This window comes from Mustela nivalis, assembly GCF_964662115.1.
Source record: "Mustela nivalis genome assembly, chromosome: 12".
NCBI classification, from domain to species: domain Eukaryota; kingdom Metazoa; phylum Chordata; class Mammalia; order Carnivora; family Mustelidae; genus Mustela; species Mustela nivalis.
The window spans coordinates 82,005,524-82,019,165 of NC_139031.1; the positions used below are offsets into that span (position 1 = coordinate 82,005,524).

The 13,642-nt window shown below is 44.6% G+C and overlaps 1 long non-coding RNA gene across 1 annotated transcript; it reads right to left on the reverse strand.

Annotated features, from left to right (window-relative positions):
- Positions 1-1,096: 1,096 nt before the first annotated feature.
- LOC309844727 lies at positions 1,097-11,313 on the reverse strand. The gene is made up of 5 exons (XR_014300847.1): positions 11,003-11,313; positions 5,065-5,239; positions 2,450-2,488; positions 1,977-2,241; positions 1,097-1,243 (listed from the first exon to the last, which is right to left on the reverse strand). It is a non-coding gene; the product is annotated as an uncharacterized lncRNA (long non-coding RNA).
- Positions 11,314-13,642: the final 2,329 nt, after the last annotated feature.

A 13,642-nucleotide genomic window follows, 5' to 3' on the forward strand; every position in this document is an offset into this window, starting at 1 on the left:
TAAAGGCAGTGGAATTATACAGGAAAAACAAACCAACAAACCAAAAACCACAAAAAAACAAACTTTTTTCTTTTCCCCAAGTAAATGGAGAGTTTTCTCAAAGACACTCTATTCGGTACTTGCCTGTTGGCTAACTACATCATTTATGAACTGGTAGTATGCTTCTGTTGCTTGCTATCCTGAGTGATGTACTGTGCCTTTTTTTCAAAAAGGATTTTGGACATCCATCAACAATTAATCCCATCACATTTTTTTCCTTTTTTTTTTTTTTTTTTAGATTTTATTTATTTATTTGTCAGAGAGAGTGAGCACAGGCAGAGGGAGAAGCAGACTCCCTACTGAGCAAGGAGCCCGACGTGGGACTCGATCCCAGGACGCTGGGAACATGACCTGAGCCAAAGGCCGCCGCTTAACCAACTGAACCACCCAGGCCTCCCCATTTTTTTCCTTTTAATTCTGAATTTTTTTTCCTGTAAAATCCTAAGGAGTTTATGCAGAAGCCAATACTTAGTGAACAGTAGTGCAGAGGTCCAATATGAATGTCTGAATATGGCCTGTGCAATGTATCACAGTACAGACACTGGGGAGAAGAGAGGTCTGTACTAGGAGGACAAGAACCCCCCCCATCAGAGAGATCACAGTCCACAGAGACAGCTTTCAATCCTAGTCCTCTTGGGACATCCCACTGATATCAGTGGGGGGCTTAACATTCCCAAACTGACCGTTTTTACGCCACTATTAATTTTTTTTAAAAAATTAAGTATATGCCACTTTTAGAAAAGGGAAGAAGCTGACATGAAGTGTGCAATCAAGCACAAAAGCAAAGGTATTTGTAATAAATATAAATCATTCTTTATGAATGAATCAAAGAGGCCTGGGGCACGGCAAAAAAGCAGGAGACTTATAAAACAATGTGGTTAACAAGATGGGGTGTAAATGTTAATGATGCACAGCTAACTACTATTTTAAAAGAAAAAAATATAAACATCATTAGGCCATCAAAGAGATTAGAATTCAGAGACCGAAGGGATTCGAACAGGGACACAGCAGAAGTACGCTGAGGCCAGTGAGGCACCGGCCTGGACAAGGGCCTTACCTTGAATCAAATGGCTCCAAGGTCAGGCAGGAAATAGGAGAAAATGGAGAGAGCCAGGTGGGGACTGGGCCAACGGACAGGCATGTCCCTCCTCTAAAGCTGTCATTTTGTCAGGTCCAAGTCCACTCCGGAATAGACTTTCAGTTTCTCAAGAGAAGAAAAAAAAAATCAGCTTTTTATTTGAAATTTTGTGGTTTTTATGGTTTGACAAGCTTAATTCGTGTTTGTTTGTTTGTTTTTTAAGATTTTATTTATTTATTTGACAGAGAAAGAATGATCACAAGTAGGCAGAGAGAGAGGCAGAGAGAAAGGAGGAAGCAGGCTCCCTGCCGAGCAGAGAGCCTGACTCGGGGCTTGATCTCAGGACCCTTCGATCATGACCCAAGCCGAAGGCAGTGGCCCAATCCACTGAGCCACCCAGGCACCCCTTAATTCGTGTTTTTAAGAAACACTGAGCAAGAAGACAAAACACTACGACCACAAACCACCTGCAGACCAGGTCTGGCTCACAGGCCCCCAATTTGCAGCCTCCGTCTTAGAACCACAGCCAGACTTTCAGCAGAGAACCTCTAGCTTGCTTTTATCGGGGTCTGATTCACTTTTCAAGCAGTGATCATACAGAACCCGGAGATGGAAAAATGTGTAGCTCTTCGTCCACACGTGCCGGAATAGCTGTGTTTAGTTCACTTCATTGGGCACCAATTAAATGTGGTAAAGGGTATGGTTATGATTATTAAGGCAATGCTGTGGTGGTCGGCATTTGGGTATAAACAAGGGAGCAACGTCCCAGAATTAAGCCGTCCCCTTGCCGGCCACTGGGGGGCGTATCACCCAGACAGCTCAGTTACAGGAACTCCAGAGAAGCGTAAGCGTGTCTTACCACTTAGCGGAGAGTAACCGGCATCCACACAGGAGAGTCGGCTGGGTTTTTAAGAGTTCCAATAGTTTGATGGGATCGTTCCTTTGATGAAACTGCCTCTCAGAGAGCGATTTCACCTGGTAGAAGCTGGGAATCTTGGGAAGGCAACAAAGTGACCATTGACTTTCCTTCTTTGGGGGAAGGTCTGTTTTTGAAAAGCCTAACAAGGTGTATCCGTGTGATTTCATCCCGGGGCAAATATCTTCACACTGAGAAGCACCCGTTCCTGGGGTACAAAGAGACGTTTTAGGGCATGCATAGGCAGGGGAGAACTTCGGTGAAATTCACTTTCAGAAATTCAACTTCTATTTTTATGCATTTCAAACCCATAGACGACCAGTTCCCCATGGCCACCTGCCCAGTCCAAGGTGCCTTTCCATTAGAGAAGCAAGGTGGGCTTCTCATCCATCCCGCATTTCACTCGGGTACATTACCTCGGGGTGTAAAAAAGACGATTGGAGAACGCCGCCCTCCTGCAAGAGAATAAAGAGAGAAAAGTAGAGCATCTGTAAGAAATGTTCAAGTGGGTAATGCCTACCTTCCTCCAGAAGCTCTGAGAGAGTTTCCATCTAAAACTTAGCGCCCACGTTTATTTGAATTTGAAAATAAAAATCACACTTTTTCTGAGCGAATGTGTGATGGCTATCTGTCTGGCTTGGCCACAATGAATGGCTTTGCCCATTGGGTTATGTGGCAGGTGTTTTCCACATATTAACGGGTTACCCGTCTGCAAATGCAAGGCTTAAATAGACATATTTAAAGCACGCATACAAGAGAAGATACATCCTTTGCAAGAAATTTGTGGGGAAAAAAATGCAGGTGTTAATTTTAAAATGAAATGATGTCTAGACTTTTATAAAAACTATTTCAGGGGCTACACATGCTAACAAGGTCCCTCCATAAGACAAACCGACTTAACTCAGTTTCATAAATGTTTACAAAGAGTGTAGAGTGTCTGCATCTAAAAACCATTACCGGGAACAGAACTCAGCCCGTAGTCTCGGAGTGCCTACCATCTAGTTAGGAGACCAAGACAACTTAACCCAAGACAGAGTGGGATTAGGTAGGATGTGGGAATAGTTGTCATACGGGATATGTGGCGTTTTAGTTGGATTTGAAGGGTGGGCGGGGTTTCAAGAGGCAGATGAGGTATAAGGGCGAGAACAGCATGAGCAAGGTCAGAGTTAAGGAACTTAGAGATACGTTAGAGAAACCATGAATGGCTCATTTTGACTAAAACTGTGTGTGTGTGTGTGTGTGAGGGAGGGAGAGAGAGAGATGGAGGGAGGGGCAAAAGGAGGAAGAAGATTAAACAGGTAGTTTCAGGCAGATAACAAATACCATTAGGAACATTTGGGAGTTGGTAAAAGTTTCTAAGCAGAGAAAAGATAAAATCAGCCCTTGGTTGTGGGAGGAAGTCCTGGCAGTCCTGTCCCGGGTGAAGTGGAGGAGGGAGGCGCTGGCAGGGGCTAACATCAGGTGAGAAATAAGGAGACCTGAGCCCCCAGAATGGAGGGGAGAGACAGGAGGGCTCGAAGGAGGGAGAAGCCGCAGGCCTCCCTGACTGACGGGATGCAAACTCAGGGACAATCACGGACTCCCAAGCCTGAGTGAAAAGAAGGTGAGGGGAGGACTGATCTAGAAGGGACGTTATTTTTTTGATATACAAGGGGTGAGGGGTTCACAGGTCGCCCCGATGGAAATACTCATCCAGCCAATAATCGTAGATTTAAAAGATGGACATGCGCCAAAGAGAATGATGTTCAGATGAGAGACTGAGCCTAAGGTCAGACTTGGGCACCAACTCCCCAGAGCCTTGCTGCGACTCACTCCCAGGGATGGACATAATTGACTGAGATGGAACCGTTTGGGAGGGGAGACGTCCTACGCCTTATAAACACATCCACATACGTATCAGCATGCAGAGCGCATCGTTACAGAAAGCAAGGAGGAGTGCCTGGTTAAAGCCTCTGCCTTCGGCTCAGGTCATGATTCCAGGGTCCTGGGATCGAGCCCCACATTGGGCTCTCTGCTCAGCAGGGAGCCTGCTTCCCCCCTGTCTCTCTCTCTCTGCCTGCCTCTGCCTACTTGTGATCTCTGTCTGTCAAAGAAATAAATAAATAAAATATTTTAAGAAAGCAAGCAAGCAAGCAAGGATTCTGGAAAGGTTTGCCTTCTACCTAACATCCAGGAGCCACTGGGAAAGATGTGAGCCGTGGTAGGATCTGAGTCCTTAAGAGAATGAAGAGAAAGAAAGTGAGCAGCGAGTGGTTCATGGAGAAATTCGCAGAAGGAAGACTTCAAAACCGATAGTCCTGTCCACACATTTTGCACAGATTAAACATTAGCAGGGGTCGTACGACTCCGTGGCATACCTTCCAATTACTCCTGTGTTATCTCTTATTAGTGGGAACCACTGGATTCTGGCTTCTTGATCTGGATTGCCACCTTGGAGATGCCTTTAGTGGTGCTTCAAAGCAAGTTCATGTGGGCGAATGAGTAGGATAAAAACCAAGAAAATATATGTATGATGTATATATGCACACATCATGTATATCTGTGTATGTGCACACACACACACAAACTCACACGTGTACACCCATATGTGACTTGCATATGAACACAGGCATATACCCAGGGACTCTAACTGCAATACTCTTAGTGTGACAAAATAACACACAGACCCCCAAAGTACATAAAAACCTACTAATAACTTACTCAGTTTCAAAGCAGGCACATGTGTAGTCATCATCTAAGGACCCTGACCTGAGCCTGGCAAATAGTGAATATTTGCTATATCTACATTTTTTTATTATTGCTATTATCAACTGAGGGATATGTAAACATTTTCAGTGATGCTAGGAGTCTCAATATTTATGGAGTGTTAGCCATGTGCCGGGCACAGCGCAGAGGTCTGAGAAGGTAACCTCACACCAGGCAGGCCATCCCCACCGGACACGGAGCTTACAGTGTCTGAACCGCCAGGAAGGTAAATGATTCACATGCAAAGTGCAACAGGCTCTCCGTTTACAAAGAAGGAAATACTCACCCAGCCAATAGTCACAGACGAAAGATGGAGATGCCCCGTCAAAGCAGCCTGATGCATGTGAGACGCAGGCTGGCTTCCTGGAATAAGAGCCACAAAGGAGAAGTGAAGGAGCCAGAGGTGGTCCAGTGCAGGGACTGATGGGGCGCGAGGGCTGGCGTGGAACATGGCGGCCGGGCTAGGGGTCGAATGGGCGCAGGGGTCAGAAGAGAAGAGTGGTGGCAGGAGCTGCACAGAGGATCCCGGGCCTCCGGGAAGGAGGTGTCCAATGTACCCCAGTTTGTCAAGGCCTGTCCTTGTTTTCAAACTGTGAGTCAGTGTTCCAGCAAACCTGTCTGCCCCCAGCAAACCAGGATAGAAAGGCCCAGTGGCCAGGCCCGGCAATTGTGAGGGTCCCACGGGAGCCAGCCCCGCGGAGGTACAGAGGAGGATGAGAACCGGCCAGCAGGAGGCGGCAGAGCCGCAGGATCCAGAGCTCACAAGGCCTAACAGGCCTGAGCCAAGATTTGAGTCTCCCTTTAAAACGCAGCAGGAGGCTACTTTTGGGTTTTCATTGGGCAGAACAACGGGTTCCTGTATGTAACGCTCCGGCCTAGAGAGGAGACCACCATGTTCTTGCTCCCTTCTCCCTGCCTCTCTCCCTTGACCTTAAGTCCTCTGTCCCTTCCTCTCCATCCTCTGTGGGAGGTTCCAGCCCTCCCAGGCTGCTGGCACAGAGCTCAGCCTCCTGGATCCTCTGTCTCAGGTAGATAATGCCGGCCTTTCCCAAAAGACTCAGGAGCCCTGGCTCCAACACTGGCAACTTTGCAAAGAACTTTTCTATCTGATCAGTACACTCTCTTGCAACTCTTATTTTATAGGTCCTCCACTCTTCCCTTCACCACCACGGTGTGGATTGAAGACTCATCTCATGCTTCTACCATCAACCCTCATGACGCCTAGCATATAATAGGCACTCAATGAATACTTGCTGAAAATTGGATATATTTTTTTAATGGCCTCATCTCTAATTCCAGGATAGTTTCCCTTGAGTAAGATCGGCTCTCCAGTGGCCCTGGCTAGTCAGCGTGGACAGTTTGCAATTTTTCTCAAATTTGCCGCTGCTATTTTTACAAAATACTGACAGAGTGGCTTGATGTCATCATTTGAGAACTGCATGGGATGAAGTCTAGCTTCTGCAACTCACCCAAGAGCTTTATTCAAAATAAGTCCATTTAACTATTTCCCCGTGACTTCCTCCTGCTCCTGTTCGGGCCCAGACTCATCCCAAAGCCAGGAGGCCTTGAGCAGGACCTGACTCTAGCTATCATTTCAGGAAGGTAAGGTCACAGCCCGAGCGATGATGATAGGGTAGGCCTTCTTGCTCCAGCCGTCCTTGCTCAAAACCCACAGGGAGACCTTCCACTAATATCCTTGGCTGAAATCTAGCACATTGTGTCCAGCTGGTCAGCATTCCTCAGATGAACTTGGCCTCTGCACTGTAAATGTTTGCTGAAAACATGCAAAAGGCCCCTGAGGATTTTGGCCTTGTACTGGTCCAGACTCTCTCTACCTCTCTGCTCCAGTGACAGCTCTTCACAAGGACACACACTCACAAGGAGACACACACACACACACAAACACACACCACAGATCCCATCTGACTCCTGCCCAGGCTCCCATCACTACCTGAGCTCTCTGTACTGACTTCTCAGGATCAAAGACCCTCGTGATGTTTTCAGAAAGAAGCAGTGACTTATAACAACCACCTCCGGAAGACTTGCTGCTGCCCAGAAAGATGTATTTCTCACTGAGGTGACAGGTCAGGAGTTACTGATCAAAGAAGTAGATTTTTTTTAAATTTAGTGATTCAGAGGCTAGAGTTCCTTTTACTCTATGACTCCACCATTCCCTAAAGCCTTGCATCTGGACAGTGGTCTGAGCATCAGCAGCACTGCCGTCCCTGGGAGCTTGTTAGAAATGCAAGATCTCAGGCCTGCCTTAGACCTACTACACTAGCATTGCATTCTAAGAAGAACCCCAGGTCTGGGGACTCATATAAATAGAAGTTTGAGAAGCCCTACTCTAGGAACTCAGAAGCCCCTGCACCAGACTGCAGATAGGGAAAAGGGGCATGGAGTGAGTACAAAATGCAACCCCCCCCCTTTTTTTTTGCTTCATTAAAGTCTCAAATGAGAGGTAGCTCCCAATCCCATTCCACTGGTTAAGAGCTAGTCACATGGCCACAACTGGACACAAAGCCCTCTGGGTAATGTTGTTCTTGACTGTGCAGCTGTCTGATAGTTACAACTCCACATTATGGAGTTGGGAATATAGATTTTGTGGACAAACAGACATCTCTGATGCTCACACCTCCTCAATGAGCTGGTGACCAAAGGGGAAACACTGCTTTGACAGCAAACACCAGACCCTGCACCATGCACCACAGGTATATGCAGAAGAGAAACAAACAGGGCTCTGTTAACAGAGAATACATCATGGTGAGAGTTTCAGAATTGAATATGCAGGCCCTTATAAGGGCAGAAGTCACAGTGAAGGGACTGCAAAGAGAAGAAAACTTGGTCAAGATCAGGAGCGGTAACAAACAATGAGGAAATTAGCATTTAGTCAGCATGAGCAGTGTGCCCAGCCCTTTTACATATGTTGTCCAGTTTTATCCAGAAAGCAACATCATAGGTTCGCAATATTCTCCCTACTCCTGCAAAATTGCTTCTGTTAAGACTGTCTCATCCCACGACCTACTGTAAAGCTATGCAGTGTGTCTCAATGTTGGCAGAATTAATATTTTGGGCTGGATAATTCTTTGTGGTGGGAGTCTGTCATGTGCATCATAGGATGTTTAGTAACATCTCTGACTTCTACCCACAACTATGAGAACCCGAATTGGCTCCAGACATTGTCAAATACCCTGGGGTGTGGCAGGGTGGGAGGGCGCAAAATTGTCCCCAGCTGAGAACCACGGAGCTACAACAATCAAAATAGTACGGTATTGGCAAATGACAGGCACACAGATCAATGGAACAGAATAGAAAGTCCAAAAATACATCCATATTTATACAATCAACTAATTTTCAACAAGGCTTAATGTCAATTTAAAGGAGGCAGAATACTCTTTTCAACACCTAGTCACATGCAAAAAAATAATGTACTTTGAAGCATACCTCACACTATATACAGAATTTATCCCAAAATGGATCATAGACCTAACTGTAAAACCCCAAAGTTTAAAAGACACTTTTTAAAATGGAAAAAAAGGGGTGCCTGGGTGGCTCAGTGGGTTAAGCCTCTGCCTTCAGCTCCAGTCATGATCCCGGGGTCCTGGGATCGAGCACCGCATCGGGCTCTCTGCTTAGCCGGAAGCCTGTTTCTCTCTCTCTGCCTGCCTCTCTGCCTACTTGTGATTTCTGTCTGTCAAATAAATAAATAAATTTTTTTAAAAAATGGGGGGAAAAAAGCCACAGACTGGTAGAAAATATTTGCAAAAACAATTTCATAAAGGAGATGCATACTGAATATATGTTTTAAAAGTCTGAAAATCAAAAAATAAAAACAAATAATTCAACTTATAAAAGGCATGAAATATTTGTAGACACTTTGCCAAAGAAGACATACAGAAGACAAATAATTACATAAAAAAATATGTTCAACCTTATAAGCAAAATCAGTCAGTCAGAGAAAGACAAATGCCATATGATTTCACTCATATGTGCAATTCAAGAAACAAAACAGATGAACATAGGGGAGAAAAAAAGAGAGAAGCAAATCAGAAGATAGACTCTTAACTATAGAGAACTTGGACTAAGCCACCCCACATGTGTCACTCGCTCAAAGACCCTAACCACCCAGCACTCACCCCACACTCTTTGTGATGGACTCAGGTGTCCATGGTTTTTCCTGCTAGAAAAAGAACGCCCTGTGCAGCTCTAGGGGGCAGGAGTCACAGAGGAAAGCCACTCTCCTGCCAGCCTCAAAGCAAATTTGACAACAGAGCAAACTCTGATAACAGAGTTCTGTGCCCCCAAGGAGACCCTGACAGCAGCCTCTACAATGGAACAGCTTGGCTCATTATGCCCCTTCACCTTGCTTTGGTTGGGCATCCTTTATCCTTCCAACTCTTATCCCCACTCCATTCTGACATTCTTTTTTCTGATCTCTTTCCCTAAAGGAGGAGGGCCCTAAAGCCCTTCCACTGAGCCCTCCAAAAATCACCAGCAAAATCTCCATAGCCTTCAAATCTTCTCTGAACTTGACTGAATCTTTGTGCTATCACTGGAACCTGACTTCACCTGTAGATACTGTTTCCCCCATAGCCTCTCAAGTGGTAGCTGTTTTCTCTACCATTTCTCTTATTCCATGAGAATCTCTTGCCTCTCCTTGCCATTCTCAGCCCCTTCTCCATCCTCCTCCCTAAAATGCCTAGCCTTGAATTTCTTGTCATCTGACTCAACCACAGGGTTCCTCTCTCCTTTTCTGATACACACCTTCATTGCTATCAATTTCCCTCTTGGCACTGTTTTTGCTGCACCACAGTAAGTTTTCACTTACTTCAAAATACTTTTTTTTAAAATTTTCTTTAAATTATTTTTTAAAAATTTCTCTTGTGGCATCATCTCTGACCCATGTATTACTTAACCTCCAGATATTTTGGAAATTTTCCATATACCTTTCTGATATTGATTTCTAGTTTAATTCCATGTGGTCTGAAAATATGCTTTGTAAGATTTCAATTCTTCTGAATTTGTCAAGATATGTTTTACAGCCCACATTGTGTTCTGTCTCAGTGAAGTGTTCCACGTGAGTGTGCAAAGAATGAGTATTCTGCTGTGGCTAGACAGAGAATTCTCTCAATGTCAATTAGATGCAGTTGATTGATGGTGCTATTCAGTTCAACAATGTCCTTACTGATTTTCTCCCTGCTAGATCTGACCTAGCTTAAATTCCATGGCCATTCACCGGCCATTCACCACACTCCTTCGATTGCGCCTTGTCCCTCTCTGCTTCTGTGCATTCACTTACCCAAACCCCAGCTGTGACTCAGCCCAGCTCTCTGTATATGCCTCACCTTGTCTCCACACCTGCTGCCTGTGGTTGGAAAAAATCACCCACCCTTGCTGACAGATTTCTCTTAAAATTCACAACCTCTAACCTCAGGTGGGCCTAGTATGTTGCCAAGCCAAAAGGCTGACATTGCCTGGTCCATCCTCAGGGATGCACACATTCCCATCCCCATGAGTGGCTGTTTTATACCCTCCCATTTCTCCTGTAATCACTAACACCTCCTTCCTAACCGTTACTCTCTGCAGATGACCTTGCTTCTTAGGTCACCGAGAAAGCAGAAATTCCCATCACCTTATCTACACTTGTATTTGTGCCCATATACTCTGCCTCCAGGTCTTTCACCGTGAACTTCTTGTCTGTGCCAATAGCAAATGCCATCCCTTCACGGATGCACGAGATTCTTCTTGCTTACTCAATAGCCCAGCGATTCTCTCTTTCTCCTGCATCATCCATTTGTCCTTCTTTTTGTTCTTTCTCATCAGCACATAAGCTGTTTTTCTTAAAAAATGGCAGGCATTTTATTCCTTGGGGCTCTGCAATTGCTTTTTCCACTGGGGAAGATGCTGTTCCCTAAGACAGCCACAAGACACTCTCCCTCTCCTTCCCAGGTCCTTACCCAAATCATACCGCTCAGGGACACCTTCTCAGTCATCAGTCCAAAACTGTATAACTCCTTGTGGTGGACATGACCAAGGGTGCCCTCCAATGTTGGTGGCTGAGGGCAGAACCTATTACTTGCTTCTAACAAAAGGTAGCAAACGTAACAGGTGTGTTATTTGTTGATTAAGTTATATTGTATGGCAAGGTGTTGGACTGTCACCCATAATTATATGACTTATATAAGACTCTATCTTAGCAGAGCAGAACAAGAGCTTTTCCTTACCGGCTTGAAGAGCAAGCTGCCATGGTGTGAGAGGTCTGCTGGAACTGGGAGGGTTTGAGGATCCAAGGGCAGCTTCCAGTGGAGAGTCATTGAAAAGCCACAGCTCTCCGTCATACAACCATAAGGAACTAAGTTCGGCCAATAACTTGAGTGAGCCTAGAAGAAGATTATTTTCTAGTTAGTTCTCTAGTTAATTCTCTATTCTCCACGTGAGAATTCAGCTCAGCTGGTCCCTGGACTGCAGCCTCATGAGACCGTGAGCAGAGGAACCAGTAAAGCCCAGAGTCCTGGACCCACAGAAACTGTGACTCAGGAACATATGTGCTGTTTTAAAGCTGCTAAGTTTGGAGTAATTTGTTTTGCAGAAAAACGGAAAACGAATACCTCCCCAAATGTTCTCTGTTACCTTTTTCTGTTTATTCTTTTGCCTTAACACTTTTAGTCATTTAACATTTTCTATTTATACCTTGTTTATTGTCTGTGCTTCCCCCTCTACTCTTGAACATAAGTTCCACTAAGACGGGGATTTTTGTCAGGTTTTTTTCCTACCATTATATTCTCAGTGGCTTGAGCAATCTCAAAAAAATGTTTGTTGATTGAATGCATAAGTGGATGAATACTAGGTCTTGTTACCTGAGTGGAGGAATTCATTAAGGTCACATATATCTTTGAGAGGTAAGAAATGAGAGGAAACATACGTATTGTGTTTAACTTGTTATTATGGAAATGTTCAAGCATTGGTTCAATGTGTTATGTTCAAGTTACAGCTTCTTACCAGTCTGGCTTAATCCAGAGTTAAATTCTAAATTCCAAGAGCAGCATTCTTCAACCTTTAGACCTGACTCACACCAAAAAATACATTTCATGGGGTGCCTGGCTGCCTCAGTCGGTGAAGCATGCTACTATTGATCTTGGGGTTGTGAGTTCAAGCCCCACATTGGGGGTAGAGATCACGTAAAATTTAAAACAAAAAATACATTTCACCTTATGTGCCAGTACACACATATACCCACATAAATACTGAAACAAAATTTTCACGAAATAGTATTTATCATTATAACATGCTCTCATGGATTCCCATTCCACTTCATTCTGTTGTAGTCCATTTCTTAAAAACTAGGTAGAACCCACTCACAGGTCCTAGAGAAATGCTCCGGGCCATTCTCCACAGACCTTTGTGTTGTCAATTCTCTTCCTGGTTTGGCTTACGCTGGGACTGACATTGTTCTTCCGGGTCAGTATGGCAGGGGCATGCCGGGTGCTGCCCAGAAAGCAGAACCGGTGCAACTCAGCAGATGGGACAGCTGAGGGGACGGGGCTGGCATTTTCTTGTGAGACTGCAAATGAGTGTGCCTGACCGAGAGTGACCCCCCTGTGCTTGGAGCCCAGCTGCAAGAACACCACGGGGCTGAAACTCAGCATCGTGACTGTCTGAGTGTTCCTCCGTTTCAGAGACTCCACAAAATCCAAATGACGACGGCTTGTCTTTAGTCACAGGCGTGGCTCAGATGTCTAAATGGTCCCTGAGTCACTGGCCTTTGGTACTTGAATTCCTGACTGTAAAGTGTGTTTCAAAATCACGAAAACGTTAGCCATCTTACATGGCTCCACATTGCATAACTCATGGAGCTAATGAAAAATTATGGCAAAGCACTTTTCAGAGAGCAGCACTAATCAGTGCGCCCAGAAAAGCCGGTGTTGATGAAGTGCCATTAAGTTACGGCATAAAATGCCACCTGCAGGTAAATCTGGGTCTAATGTGCCTTTCTGCAAGTTGTTTTCTATTTATTTGAATGTGAAATGAATCCCCAGGATGGGTAGATGATAAAGATGCTGCCCCTTCAAGACTCATTTGATTTTAAATGTATTTGTTCTTTTGTTTAAGCATGTGGTTCAAGAGAAATTTTTAAAATCCCTTCTTAATTAGCTCAGCAGGGCAGCCAGAAGGAGGAAAATGCCTGATAGCTTACTGCATAGCTGCGCCTGTGCCCACCACTCTGCTTGATGGTTAAGGAGCCAAGGTAAGAAAGGGAAGGTACCAGAAGACAAAAGGCACATCGAGATCAAGAGTAAATGAAGGTTATGAGGAGGACTACTTTTTGGTTTCCCTCCCTTACCTTTCTGTGGGTTTGGCCTTTTTCCTGTGATTCCTTACCTATAGTCAGATGGTCTCATCTCCCTTCAGTTTTGTTTCCATGAAAGCATTCCTGCTGTGCTTCTCACTCCTGTGGGATAATATTAAATTTAGTGGATTTCGCCAAGGTAACACTTTCTGCCACCATGAGAAGGCAACAGCCAAATTCACGATGTAGGAAAATCTATGGAACAAATGGTCCAATTTTTCTACCACATGAATAACATGGGAACTGGTAGGCGGAGGGAGATAAAGGTGTGTCAGGAAGAAAGGAGGAGGAGTTAATAAAATAAAAGCAACAAGGGACATTACTAATCAGGTTCAATTTTGTCTCAAAGTAGACAGGAGAATATAATGAATTTCTGATTGCCCAATTCCAGCTTACACACGTATCAGTATTTTACACTTCTTGCTTTAGTTACGCACTTTAATTATTTGTGTGTTTTGTGAAGGATTTTTTTTTTAAAGATTTTATTTATTTATTTGAGAGAGAGACAGTGAGAGAG